Source organism: Cetorhinus maximus, chromosome 27 (assembly GCF_964194155.1).
Source record: "Cetorhinus maximus chromosome 27, sCetMax3.hap1.1, whole genome shotgun sequence".
NCBI lineage: Eukaryota > Metazoa > Chordata > Chondrichthyes > Lamniformes > Cetorhinidae > Cetorhinus > Cetorhinus maximus.
Genome location: NC_135905.1, coordinates 17170572 through 17185743, shown reverse-complemented (window position 1 = coordinate 17185743; position 15172 = coordinate 17170572). Strand labels below are relative to the sequence as shown.

The 15172-nt window shown below is 43.3% G+C and overlaps 1 protein-coding gene and 1 long non-coding RNA gene across 2 annotated transcripts in view; one reads left to right on the top strand and one right to left on the bottom strand.

Annotated features, from left to right (window-relative positions):
• Window positions 1–15172, bottom strand: part of lrmda (leucine rich melanocyte differentiation associated) — a 1010599-nt gene that overhangs the window by 195617 nt on the left and 799810 nt on the right. The gene's annotated exons all lie outside the window — the stretch shown is intronic.
• The window catches only part of LOC144668617 (uncharacterized), a 65878-nt gene continuing 63553 nt past the window's right edge, over window positions 12848–15172 (top strand). The window contains exon 1 of the long non-coding RNA XR_013573524.1: window positions 12848–12983. This is a non-coding gene — a long non-coding RNA (uncharacterized LOC144668617). The remainder of the gene's footprint in view (window positions 12984–15172) is intronic.

The following is a 15172-nucleotide window of genomic DNA, read 5'->3' as shown; positions in this document are numbered from 1 at the left end:
TTTAACAATGGGACACTGAACCAAAATTTGACATAGGGAGCGAAGTCTTACAGCCCCTCCCACAGACAGGATTTTCCAGTCCTGCCTAAGTCAATGAACTCTTGAATGGCCCCCACTGTGACAGGGCCGTAAAATCCTGCCGATGATGTGGAATTTGTTCGTTAATTTATCTCGATTATAGATAGAGTAAAGGTTGGCTCAGAGTTGTTCTGTGCATGAATCCATTAAAAAAAATACAGGAACTGAACAAATAATACAGAAAAGGCTAAACAACTTTTGAGACATGAATTTACCTTCATGGGCCATTCCTTCCTTAAATCAGATTTGATTATCGATTGCTTCACTGACACTATGGAAGTGTTCTGGCTTTAATAGTGTGTCCCAATGAAGGTGTGACATAGATGACAGTGTAGCAGTATAAGTGAGGCAGCACCAAATGTCTCTGGCAGCAATCAAACAGCCAGTGGTAGTGCCTCTAGATGCCACATGCCATCATTTGGTTTGCATTACTGGCATGGACAGTTCTTCCCAGCCAAGAAAGAAATTGAAAGTGTTGATTTGCATTGCTACCGCCTCACATTAAATGAATGGTCCTATTGCTATTTGGATCCACATTTGTTGCAAGTTATTTTTTGATTCCCAAAGTCTGAGAATAATTTTACTTTTGACTTGGTTTGTAACACATTTTAGAGAGGGCAAGTTGAGAATACTAGATTGAACCCCACTCCAATATGACTCAGTTTACTTCAAAGGTGGCAAGACTTTTTTTCAAATGTAGTTCAAAAGTTGTTCCAGTCTACAATTATTAGATCATCTTTAAAGCTCTATATGAAATAGCATCACTGAACATTTAGATCATGGCTTTCCAGGTGCAATAAGAATACATTTAGCTGAGGTATTATTCAACCCTTTTATGCCATGGTCATCTGCTATTAAAAAGAAGTTCACCCAAGCAAAGATTGGTGTCCTTCATTTAATCCAGGCAGGTCCCTGGAAATAATCACAGAATATTTTAACTGTCAGATTTTACATGGATATGATTTCCTACATTTTTATCAGTGAGGAATCTTTGGACAATAAGGAGCCATCTCTCTCTTGCAAATTTATCATCCAGACAATCATGTAGGTGATAAACAAACCTAAACAGAGCAAAACTAACATATCAAGACAAACTATGACAATCTATCTGTGGGCAAGCATCACATTTTTCATGTTTTTCTTCGTCATTAACCCTATTCCTTGATTTAATTCTGAAATTCTACAAAGTGAAATACTGCACGATGGAGCTGAAGTTGGAAATCTTGGGTGTTCTGAGTAACCTGTGATCATGCCAGTAGCACTGCCATCTAACTAACTAAGTAGCAGCTGCAGAAGTAAAAAAAGGCTCAGAGGAGTAGTGTTTGTCAAAAAGCCGCAGTGCAGATGAAGAGTCCATTTTTACTGAGCAGGCACACGGAGGTTAGTTGATGGGGTGCTGGAGAGACAGACTGATCATTTTCAATCAGCAAGGGTCACCAGCACAAAACAGCTTGTCCAGCAAGATGTCCCGAACCCCGTCACATGCAAGACATTCATTTATCAGCCTTCTGAAACCTACCAAAGTAACAGATACAGGAAATATTAATGGACATACTTAGACCACAAGATTACATACCGGAAACTACTTACAATGTAAGTATCCAATTGCAATCATGGCAGGAGTCAAATATGGTGTGACACAGTGTAAACATTCTAAAAAGAGTGCTTATCCCCCACATACATGGGTGCAAATCAACCTGGTTGCCATAGTGAAAGTGCATTTGTAAGAAAATCATGTGCTGTCCTACAGCAAACAACTGTCTATTAGGAAACAATGGGGTAAATGAATGTGCACTTACTATCATTCATTCATATCCTGTGTTTGATGAATGAATATAATATATAGTTTGTTGTTCTGTGAATCTGAAGTGCTACCAATGCCTGGCTCTCCTATGTAACTTAACCTGCCACATGTGTGTGCCTTTTCACAGGAACACTGTGTGAAACTATTTGTTGCTTCTTCTAGGTCAAGCTATCATACAGCAGCAAAGCTGGTCAATTTTCTGGGAGAAGACTCATTTGCCTGGGACAATCCTTTAATATAATTGATAGGATGCAATCAGTTCTCCTCTCCAGGAGAAGTCACTCAACACAGAATATAGCTGCTAACAAAAATCCAAGGCATCATGTACTCCCATGATGGTACAAAGGGCACTCTCCTTTACTCATGTTATCCCATACGCTCTCTTCACAGTTGAACAGTCCATAAATTGTCATTAGCATCTCTCAAGATCAAGGAACATTGTCTCTCCTCACATTGCTGCAAGATTAGACACAAATCACATGCTAGGACATGAAAAATTATTTGATGAATAAAATATTATGGGGGTGAGGAGGTATCAAATACCATTATTTGAAAAAGGCAGGGATGATGGTTAGATTCATGTAGAATCCCCCCTTAACATTCCAGGTGATGTCAAACAACAACTTGTCTTGGTATAGTGCATTTAAAGTAATGGAACATCCCAAGGTGCTTCACAGGAACCTTGTGAAACAAGGTATGACACCAAGCTACATGAGGAAATATCAGGTCAGATGACCAAAGCTTGGTCAAAGAGGTAGGTTTTAAGATGTTGCTTAAAGGAGGAAAATGAGGTAGAGTGGTGGAGAGGTTTACAGAGGGAATTCCAGGGGAAGAATTTTCCCCCTGATGGGGCAGTTGTGCGGGAGTAGGTGCGGACCCGATTCAGTTGGCCCGCCCCCGTTCAGGTCCGTGCTGCCATTTTACGTGGGCGGGCCAACTAAGGCCCACCCAGCATGATGCGCGCCCAGAAGCGCTGTGCACTCCTTGTGAAGGGGGTGTTCCCTGAGTCGGGAGTGCGCTCTGTCGTGCATGTGCGCAAAAGAGCACAGAAATCTCCCTGAGGCAAAGTGCTTCCTCAGGGAGATAAGTTTTAAGTTTGAAAAATTGTAATAAAGAAAAAAAAATTTAAGACATGTCCCCTCATGTGACAGTCTGGGACATGTCAATGAACTTTACTGAAAACCCTTTTTTAGTTTATAAACCCTTCATGAAACTTCATCCCGCTCGTGGATGAGGTTCCATGAAAAATGCGAAGGCCGCCTGCGCTCTTCGCCTACCCGCCAACCTTAAGGTTGGAAGGGCAGCTTTCTCAATAGATTTAATTAGTTAATTAATGACCTTAACAAGCCTTTGACAGTTCGGTGGGCGCGCAGCCAACTCTGGTGCACGCCCACCGAACTGAAAATCTAAATGACGTCGGGGTGCACGCCCCCGCTCGCCGAGCCAAAAATTCTCCCCCAGAATTTGGGGCTTATGCAACTGTAGACATGCACCAATGGTGGAGCATTTATGATTGGAAAAGCACAAGAGTGCAGAATTAGAGGAAAACTGATATCTCAGAGCGTTGTAGAGTTGGAGGAGATTACAGGTTTAGGGAGGGTTGAGGCCTTGCAGGGTTTTGAAAACAAGGATGGGAATTTTAAGATCAAGACATTTATTGACCAAGAGCCAATGTAGGTCAGCGAGCACAGGGATGATAGGGAAACAGGACTTGCTGCAATTAAGACCTCAAGTTTACAGAACATAGAGTGTGAGAGACCAGCTAGGAGTTCATTGAAATAGTCAACTCTAAGGGTGACAAATGCATGGATGAGGATTTCAGCAGGAGATGAACTGAGAGAGGGGTGAATATAGGCAGTCTTAGAGATGGCAGAAATATGAAGTTCATCTCAGGATCAAATGTGATGCCAAGGTTGCTAACTGACTGGCTTAATCTCAGCCTGTTGCAAGGGAAAGGGATGGAGTCAGCAGTTAGGGAATGGTGTTTGGAGCAGGGAGTCAAAAACAACGGCTTCAGTCTTCCCAACATTTAATTGGAGGAAACTTCTGCTCATCCAGTAATGGATGTCGGATAAACAGTCTGATAATTTAGCAACAGTGGAGGAATCGAGAGCTAGGTGTCCTCAGTGTATATGTGAAAGTGAATGCCATGCCTCTGGATGCTGTCAGTAAACAAGGTAAAGCATGTAAATGAGAAATAGGAAGGGGCCCAGGATTGATCCTTGGGGGACACCAGAGGTAACGGTGCGGGAACATGGAAGAGAAGCCATTGCAAGTGATTCTATGATTAGATAACTAAGAATAGAAACACGTGAGAGCAGTCCCACAAAGCTGGATGAAAAGTGGAGAGGCTTTGGGGGAGGATGGTGTGATCAACCTTAACAAAGGCTGCTGACAGGTCGAGAGGATGAGGAGGGAAAGCTTACATTTGTCATAGTCACATAGGGTGTCATTGAACAATTTGTGTCTCCTTTGAACATAGCATACTGACTCACAGACATGTTACACCAACTTAAATTAAGTCAGAGCATGATGCTCCGAAAGTCTGCATGGTGTAGATCTGGAGCTAATGGTACAGCAAAGGCAAAGCAACAGCATGAGACACCTCTGAATGGAGGGCCAATACATGCAGCATTGTAGTTCTACAAATACACTTCATAATAATGAGGCTGATCTCTACAATAAAGCACAGTAACACATAATAAATATTACAATGAATCAAAAATTCCAATTGCTTATGATAATTTTCTAGAAGTTCATTATTTTTAAGGTGCAGAACACCAGCATAAAAGGAGATAGAGCAGACATTGCTTTATTTGTTATTCATTAATGGGATATCTGCACGCTGGCAAGGCCAACATTTGTTGCCCCTCCCTAATTGCCTTTGAGGTGGTGGTGGTGAGCGCTGCAATCCATCTTTTGTAGGTACACCCACAGTGCTATCATGAAGAAAGTATGGGCTCTTTGACCCAGTGACAGTGAAGGAATGGCGATGTAATTCCAAGTCAGGATGGTGTGTGGCTGGGAGGGGATTTGCAGGTGGTGGCGTTCCCATGCGTCTGCTGCCGTTGGCCTTCCAGGTGGTAAAGGACATGGGTTTGAATGGTGCTGTCAAAGCGGGATTGCTGAGTTGCTGCTTAATGCATCTTGTGGATGGTACACATTGCTGCCACTGTGCATTAGTGGTGGAGGGAGTGAATGTTTAAGATGGTAGGTAGGATGCCAATTATGTGGGCTGTTTTGCCCTGAATGGTGTTGAATTTCTTCAGTGTTGTTGGAGCTGCACTCATCCAGGCAAGTGGAGAGTATTCCATTACACTTCTGTGCCTTGTGGATATTAGACAAGCTTTGGGGAGTCAGGTGGTCAGTTACCAGCCACAGAATTCACAGCCTCTGACTTGCTCTTGTAGCCACACTATTAAATAGCTGGTCCAGTTAAGTTCCTAGTCAATAGTAACCCCAAGGATGTTGATTTTGGTTCACTGAGTGATGGCAATGGCATTGAATTTCAAGGGGAGATGGTTATATTCTCTCTTGGTGGGGATGGTCATTGCCCGGCACTTCTGTGGCACAAATATCATTTATCAGGCCATGCATTAATGTTGCCTAGATCTTACTGCATGCGGACATGGACTGCTTCAGTAACTGAGATGTCATGAATGTTACTGAATACTGGGCAATCATCAGCAATCATCCTCACTTCTGACCTTATGATGGAGGGAAGGTCATTGCTGAAGCAACTGAAGATAACTGGGCCTAAGACAGCACACTGAGGAACTTCTTAGATATAGGCATGGTGTCAGAGGATTGGAGACTTGCAAATCTTACACCCTTTTTTTTGAAGAAGAGTGTAAGAATGAACCCAGCAACTACAGGCCAGACAGTTTAATGTCAGTGGTAGTAAAGCTTTTAGAAACTGTATTCCAGTGCAAAACTAACAGTCACTTGGACAGATGTGAATTAAGGAAAGCCAGCAAGGATTTGTTAAGGGCAAATCATGTTTAACTAATTTAATTTAGTTTTTCCATAAGTAATAGAGAGGGTTGATGAAAGTAATGTGGTTGATGTGATGTACATGGACTTCTGAAAGATGTTTGATAACAGGCTTGTGACAAGTTTAAAGTCCATTGAATAAAAAGAACAATGGTAGCATAGATACGAAGTTAACCAGGCGACAGGAAACAGATTAGTGGCGAATGTTGTTCAGCCTGGAGGAAAATATTTAGTGGGATTCACCAGGGGTCAGTACTAGGACCACTGCTTTTATGAATGGCGTAGACATGGACATGCTAGACATGGACGTGCTGGACACAATTTCAAATTTTGCAATGACACAAAATTTGAAAGTATTGTGAATGTGAGGAGGATGGTGAAAGGCTGCAAGAGGACATAGACTGGCTGGTGGAATGGGTGGATACATAGCAGATGAAATTTAACATTGAGAACTGTGAAGTGTTACATTTTGGTAGGAGGAATAGGGAAAGACAATATAAACTGCAATTCTAAAGGGGGTCCAAAAGCAGAGGGGCCTGGTAAACAAATTGTTGAAGTTGGCAGGACAGGTTGAAAAAGTGTTTAGTAAGACAAAAGGGATCCAGGGCTTTATAAACAGAGGAATAGAGTATAAAACCTAGGATGTTATAGTAAACTTTTATAAAGCACTGGTTGAGCCTCAACTGGAATTGTGTGTCAAATTCTGGGCACTACACTTTAGGGAGGGCGTGAAGGGCATTGGAGAGGGTGCAGAAAAGATTTATGAGAATGGTTCTGTGGATGAGAAACTTCAGTTATGAAGTTAAACTGGGGAAGCTGGGGCTGCTCCCTTTAAAGAAGGGAAGATTGAGAGAAGATTTGATAGAGGTTTTCAAAGAGGGATCTTCACAGTGTAGATAAAGATAAACTGTTTCCATTGGCAGCAGGGTCAAGAACCAGAGAACACCAATTGAAAGTGATTAGCAAAAGAAACAACAAAAACACAAGGAAAAACTTTTTATGCAGCAAGTGGTTTGGATCTGGAATGTACTGCCTGAGAATGTGGCAAGTGCAACTGTGGTTTTCAAAGGGGAATTGGATAGTTATCAGAAGAGAAAAAAAATCAGGACTACAGTGAAAAAGCGGATGAGTGGGACTAGCTAAGTAGTTCATACAAAGAACCAGCATGACCATGGCAGGTCAAATTAGCTCCTTCTGTGCTGTATCCATTCTATGATTCAGAAACCTGAATCGCTGCTTCATTGAGCCACAGGCCTGCTTGGTCAACTCTCTGATCTGGCCACCGATTGAACTGAACTGGACTTCTGCCCTGGAAAGCAGGTTAAGCACAGAAGACATAAGTTTTAGGATCATTATACAACCCCACATCACCAAGATATTTAGAACTGCTTCTGCTTGAAACAGTTCAAGAATGTTAGACTGGTATAGAATATACAGAGTCAAAAATAATGGTGTAGGGGAGAGTTGGGTGCTGTCAAATCCTAGATATCCTAACCACATGTCTCTGATTAATGCCATTTGGCAGGGGTGGAGGGCAATGTGTAAATGATGAGAAAGGCAGGGACAAGGTGGATTCTTGAGGTGCTTTGGAGGTGGCCAAAAGTGAGAAGTCAAACCATTATATTAGCTACAAAAAATATGACTTGGATTTTTATAGCGCCTTTCACTTCATCAGACTTTATTCAGCCCGAGCATTGCAGCCAATGAATTGTCATTGCTGTTTAGTAGGTGAAAGTGGTCACCATATGACACATATGAGGGAACCAACAAAAAGGAAAAACAGACTTGACCTCATCCTCACCAACCTGCCTGCCGCAAATGAATTTGTCCATGATAGTATCGGTAGGAGTGACTACCACACAGTTGTTGTAGAGGTGAAGTCCCGCCTTCGCATTGAAGATACCCTCTATCGTGTTGTGTGGCACTACCAACATGCTAAATGGGATAGATTTCGAACAGATCCAGCAACTCAAGACTGAACATCCATGAGACGCTGTGGTTCATCAGCAGCAGCAGAATTGTACTCGAATACAATCTTTAACCTCGTGGACCAGGATATCCACCCCCCACCCCACTCTACCATTACCATCAAGCCAGGGGATTAACCCTAGTTCAATGAAGAAGAGTGCAGGAGGGCATGCCAGGAGCAGCACCAGGCATACCTAAAAATGAGGTGTCAACCTGGTGAAGCTGTAACACAGGACTACTTGCGTGCCGAACAGCATAAGCAGTAAGTGATAGACAGAGCTAAGTGATCCCACAACCAACTGATCAGATCTAAGCTCTGCAGTCCTGCCACATCCAGTCGCGAAACAACTCATTGGAGGAGGAGGCTCCACAAATATCCCCACCTCAATGATGGAGGAGCCCAGCACATAAGTGCAAAAGATAAGGCTGAAGCATTTGCAACAATCTTCAGCCAGAAGTGCCGAGTGGATGATCCATCTCGGCCTCCTCTGGAGGTCCCCAACATTACAAATGCCAGTCTTCAGTCAATTCGATTCACTCCACATGATAGCAAGAAACAGCTGATGGCACTGGATACTGCAAAGGCTATGGGCCCTGACAATATTCCAGCAATAGTACTGAAGACTTGTGTTCCAGAACTTGCCACACCCCTAGCCAAGCTGTTCCAGTGCAGCTACAACACAGGTATCTACCCAGCTATGTGGAAAACTGCCCAGGTATGTCCTGTACACAAAAAGCAGGATAAATCCAACCCGGCCAATTATCGCCCCATCAGCCTACCCTCCATCATCGGTAAATTGATGGAAGGGGTCATCAACAGTGCTATTAAGTCGCACTTGCTTAGCAATAACCTGCTCACTGATGCCCAGTTTGTGTTCCGCCAGGGCCACTCAGCTCCTGGCCTCATTACAGCCTTGGTTCAAATATGGACCAAAGAGTTGAACTCCAGAGGTGAGGTAAGAGTGACCGCCCTTGACATCGAGGCAGCATTTAACTAAGTATGGCATCAAGTTGCCCAAGCAAAACTAGAGTCAATAGGAATCGGGGAAAACTCTCCGCTGGTTGGAGTCATACCTAGCACAAAGGAAGATGGTTGTGATTGTTGGAGGTCAGTCCTCTGAGTTCCAGAACATCACTGCAGGAGTTGCTCAGGGTAGCATCCTAGGCCCAACCATCTTCAGCTGCTTCATCAATGACCTTCCTTCCATCATGAGGTCAAAAGTGGAGATATTGGCTGATGATTGCACGATGTTCAGCATCAGTCCAGACATGATGCAGTCCATGTCCAAATGCAGCACAACCTGGACAATATCCAGGCTTGGGCTGACAAGTGGCAAGTAACATTAGTGTCACACAAGCGTCAGGCAATGACCATCTCCAACAAGAGAAAATGCAACCAGGGCCCCTGATAAAAGCAAAGAACTGCGGATGCTGGAAATCCAAAACAAAAACAAAAACAAAAACAAAAATATCTGGAAAAACTCAGCAGGTCTGGCAGCATCGGCGGAGAAGAGCACAGTTGACGTTTCGAGTCCTCATGACCCTTCAACAGAACTAAGTAAAAATTGGAAAGGGGTGAAATATAAGCTGGTTTAAGGGGTGGGGGGGGTGGAGTTGGGACAAGAAGAGCTAGGTAAAGGGCCAGTGATAGGTGGAGATAACCAAAAGATGTCACAGACAAAAGGTAAAGAGGTGTTGAAGGTGGTGATATTATCTAAAGCAATGTGCTAATTAAGGGTAGAAAGCAGGACAAGCAAGGTACAGATAGCTCTAGTGGGGGTGGGGTGGGGTGAAGGAATCTAAAAAGGCTAAAAGGTAGAGATAAAACAATGGATGGAAATACATTTAAAAATAATGGAAATAGGTTGGAAAAGAAAAATCTATATAAATTATTGGAAAAAACAAAAAGGAGGGGGAAAAAACAGAAAGGGGGTGGGGATGGAGGAGAGTGTTCATGATCTAAAATTGTTGAACTCAATATTCAGTCCGGAAGGCTGTAAAGTGCCTAGTCGGAAGATGAGGTGCTGTTCCTTCAGTTTGCGTTGAGCTTCACGGGAACAATGCAGCAGGCCAAGGACGGACATGTGGGCATGAGAACAGGGTGGAGTGTTGAAATGGTAAGCGACAGGGAGGTCTGGGTAATGCTTGCGGACAGACCGAAGGTGTTCTGCAAAGCGGTCACCCAGTCTGCGTTTGGTCTCTCCAATGTAGAGGAAACCGCATTGGGAGCAACGAATGCAGTAGACTAAGTTGAGGGAAGTGCAAGTGAAATGCTGCTTCACTTGAAAAGAGTGTTTGGGCCCTTGGACGGTGAGGAGAGGGGAAGTGAAGGGGCAGGTGTTTTATCTTCTGCGGTTGCATGGGAAGGTGCCGTGGGAGGGGGTTGAGGAGTGATACTCACTCCCTTCCCGTTTTATCCCCCTCCTTTTTGTTTTTTCCAATAATTTATATAGATGTTTCTTTTCCCACTTGTTTCCATTGTTTTTAAATGTATTTCCATCCTTTGTTTTATCTCTACCTTTTAGCCTTTTTAGATTCCTTCACTCCACCCCACCCCCACTAGAGCTATCTGTACCTTGCTTGTCCTGCTTTCTACCCTTAATTAGCACATTCCTTAGATAATATCACCACCTTCAACACCTCTTTGTCCTTTTGTCTGTGACATCTTTTGGTTATCTCCACCTATCACTGGCCCTTTACCTAGCTCTTCTTGTCCCAATCCTCCCCCCGCCCACTTAAACCAGCTTATATTTCACCCCTTTCCTATTTTTACTTAGTTCTGTTGAAGGGTCATGAGGACTCGAAACGTCAACTGTGCTCTTCTCCGCCGATACTGCCAGACCTGCTGAGTTTTTCCAGGTATTTTTGTTTTTGTTTCAGCGCCCCCTGATGTTCAATGGCATTACCAACATTGAATCCTCCACCATCAACATCCGGGGTGGGTTACCATTGGCTAGAAACTGAACTGGGCTAGCCATATAAATACTGTGGCTACAAGAGCAGGTCACAGGCTAGGAATCGTGCGACAAGTAACTCACTTCCTGACTCCCCAAAGCCTGTCTACCATCTACAAGGCACAAATCTGGAGTGTGATGGAATACTCCTTACTTGCCTGGATGAGTGTAGCTCCCACAACACTCAAGAAGCTTGACACCGTCCAGGACAAAGCAGTCCATTTGATTGGCACCACATCCACAAATATTCACTCCCTCCACCACCGATGTACAGTAGCAGCAGTGTGTACCATCTACAAGATGCACTGCAGGAATTCACCAATGCTCCTTCTACAGCACCTTCCAAACCCACGACCACTACTAAAGAAGGACAAGGGCAGCAGATAGATGGGAACACCACGACCTGGAAGTTCCCCTCCAAATCACTCATCATCCTGACTTGGAAATATATCACCATTCCTTCACTGTCGCTGGGTCAAAATCCTGGAACTCCCTTCCTAACAGCACTGTGGGTGTACCTACACCACATGGGCTGCAGTGGTACAAAAAGGCAGCTCACCACCACCTTCTCAAGGGCATCTAGGGATGGGCAATAAAATTGTCCCAGCCAGCGAAGTGCAGATCCCGAGAAAGAATTTTTAAAAATGGCAATAAGACGATTAACCAGTTAGTTAATGCGTTTTATGGTGTTGGTTGAGGGATGAATGTTGACCAGCACTCAAGGAACTTCCTGCTTCTGGAAGAAAGTGCTGTTGAATATTTTATCTTCACCTAAACAGTGGTTTGGTTTAGCATTTCATCTGAAAAATGGTACCTCTGACCATGCAACGCTCCCTGAGTTGGCAAGAACCAAGGCAAGGAAAATACTTGAATGAGAAGCTGGGTCAGGAAGAATTCAAGGGAACATAATGTAGTACCAATGGAAGAGGTGAGCCTACTGATGGATGGGGTCAGAGGTGCTATTGCGTGATGCTGGGATAGGGCTGAAGAGGGAAAAAGCTGAAGCATTTGCACAAATATTTTCAATTGTTGTGATGGAAAATTCTATAAACTCTGTATGCTTAGTGCTAGAATTAAGGATGGAGTCAGTGGGAAAAGGAGGTCAAAAGGAGATAGTTGGTAGAAGTTCAGAAATTAGTCTGTGGATTAGCCTTATCCTCTAGGATAAACCAAGAATATGATTTTTTTTAAACTAGGTCTTCCCAGCAGCTGACCTTACTGAATACAGGAAGTTTATTTTTGGGCTGTTATCAGTTGTACTACCAGTCAGCACTTCTGATACCCCAAATAAGCTAACTATAAAATGAAAATAAATAATGGACCCGAGTGAAGTTTTTATTGCATCAATTGGTGTTAGGAACCATTTAACAATCTGTTAATTGGAATTATTAAGTTAGGATATTAAGACAATGCCAGAAAATTACCATTAAGATCTTTTTTCACATGGAAGCACTAAAACCACCAACTGAGACTGCTGTTTCTGTTTGCTTTGTTTTAATGCCAGCTTTTTTGGATCCAGCATAAAATGTGCATGCTGATATCAAAAGTGGACTGCAACTCAAGATTAGAGCGAAACTGTAATAAACTCGGTGTTCGAGGTCACTTGTGTACATTTCCATCAAAAGAAGCACCTCATTCTGTTGCCTACATGCTAATACAAAGACGCCAGCTGGGAAACTTGTAAAGCACTGGTAACAACACTGTTAAAACGGCTTCAGGCAACCCCTCCCAATCATTCAGAGTCTGCTGTTTACTTCTTTGTAAACACTGTCGGTTACAGACTCTCAGGCACCAACTCTCTGATATTAGCCTTCACTTGTGTGAAACTGTCCAGAAACTTAACTTGGTTGACCTCTTTAATGATCTCTGAAACTCAACTGTGTGCGGTAGCACAGTAGAGTATTTAGAAACATGCCTATTCTGCTATTTGACATTTTCTTGGAATTTGGGAGTTTTCTATCATACATATTAAGTGCAAATGAAATCTGCCTATGTCATGGTGAGTCAAAATACTTTCATGCTTCAGTTCATTTACAACATTCAGTAATGAGTTTAAAGAGGCATGGTTATCTGGAATATCTGGTTTACAAACCAGGCATTCCAGTATGTAAACCAGGGCCAAATTGGAACATTTGGGAGGGAGGTAGGGCGCAACAGAGAACTTACATTTAGAAAACTTCTTTCAGGTAGGAAATTATTCCAAGGCCCTTCACAGAGGTATAATCGGGAAAAAAAGCAAATATTGTGGATGCTGGAAATCTGAAATGAAAAAAAAATGCTGGAAATGCTAATTTCCTGAACATTGTAGTGAGGGAAAAAAATCACAAGGGCATTAATGAAAAAATGTATTTTCATTTTCTTTGAACATTTTCATGTACTAGTTGTAATAATATTGGAGATGTGTAAAACAGCTGTTTGATGGGGGTGGTTGTATGGTGGCAAGGGATCATGTGATGAAACCTCCAAGAATAGATCCAAAGTCAGAAATCCTGGCTTCCGCAGCAAAATATCTAAGGTCAGGGTGGAAGGAGTGATGTTGCCGAGGTGCAAGGCGGCGATATTTATGATGGTGAGGAAATAGGGTGATGAGCGCTGTTCCCTGTGAGCAGAGTGGCACCCAAAAGTCCTGGTTCAGGCTGCACAAAAGTCGGTCCCTTTAAGTTACTGTTGGTGCACAGCTGCACAACAAAAATAAAAAGGGACCGCACATTTAATTAAATCACTGATGGGACTCCAAAAAAATTAGAGGTTATGGTTATGAGCTCAATTGTGCGTCAAATATGGCACTGAAATTCTGAACAACTCTGGCTGTGGTTGATAGGTAGGTGGAGCCAGTGGCAAGGGTGTGAAGTTTGTGCTGGGGTCTGAAGATGGTTGAAGAGATCATGGGTTGTGTGTGTGTATGGGGTGGGGGGGCAAGGTGGATCACAAAGAGGGCACATTGATTGTGGGGCAGATTTCAAATTGCACTGAAGGAAGCAAGTTGCTTGAGGGGCTGTAGGGGAAGCACTCCTTTTGCTTCTCCAGACGCACAAACAGTGTTGAATTCAGCCACCCTTACCTCCCTTCAATTACCAGGTTTCCCAGGGTTCCAGAAGTTGGACCTGCGGCCAATAAATCAAGAAGTCTGTTCAAATTTGAGACGTGCAGCAAAATTTTAGTGGCTTTGGTTCCAGAATTTCAAGAAGGCTGTATTTATTTGTGCCATAACACTAGGGGGTGCATTTCCTGCATGCACAGTGGAAATCTCAGGCCTGAATCAGAGAACCTCTCTGACATTACAAAAGTGGTGGCGGAGGCCCGAATGGATGTCCCGCCCCAAACATAGCACCTACCAGTTCCACAGAGGGGACATGGGGGTGGCTTCTAAGTTGCACATCCATGGTTCACAGAGGCAACCCACATGTTAAAGTGCAGCTGGCTTAGGCTGATCTGATTTTCCCTAGTGGTATATCCAAAACATGACTTGTGCACTTTAGATCTGGTAGGGGAAGGTCTTAAGCTACCGGATTTCTTTGGAGGGGTAGGATACCATTTTGGATATGGACCTGGGACACCTTTGGGGGAGGTCAGGTTCCCTTTGTGAAAATTATGCTGCTCCTTGGGAGATGTAAGATGCCTCTGGGAGAGGAATGGTGCCCTTTGGGACAGGTAAGATGCCCTTTACGATTGTGAAACGTAGAAACGTAGAAATGTGCATAAACTCATTGGAACTGTCCTAAGGAGCTGTCAAAGGAAACCGTCAAAGGGAGCTGTCAATGTCAATGGGAGCTGTCAAAAAATTTAAAACTCCTACCCTTTAAATATTTGAAGAAAAAAAACTGTCTGCAGTGTTAAAAAATCAGTGCTTGTTATTTCACTCTTTCCGTTGACATAAGGCCAGGGGTTATCATTACACGATTAGTGATCCATGACTAATTTCACACCCTTTCATTATCATAGCCTATCAGTTCACAGCTTGATTGACAGCTCCAAGTGGTTACAAATTATTTAAAGTAGAGCTATGATTTGCAATGCTTATTTTTATAAGGAATTAAAGGAAATTAAATGTCGTGAATAGGTTTTTATCAGTGAGAGCTTTTTTTTTTAAATAGTGAATTCATCAATAGGCACTTAAGAACTTAATTTAATCTCAGCATGGGTCCGGAGGCTCACCCATGTTAAATACTGGGTGAGTTAGCAAAGGTGGGTGGGGCATGGGTTTGTATGAGTTGGTGCTAAGTTGGCATAGGGCTATAAAAGACTATAGGGGTGGGTGGAGGGGCACTGGTTGGCATGGAAGGTATGGGGGCCATGGAGGTGAGGGGGGTCATAGGTTGGCATGGAGGGTATGAGGGGCCATGGGGGTTGGATGGGAGGCATGAAGTGGCATGGA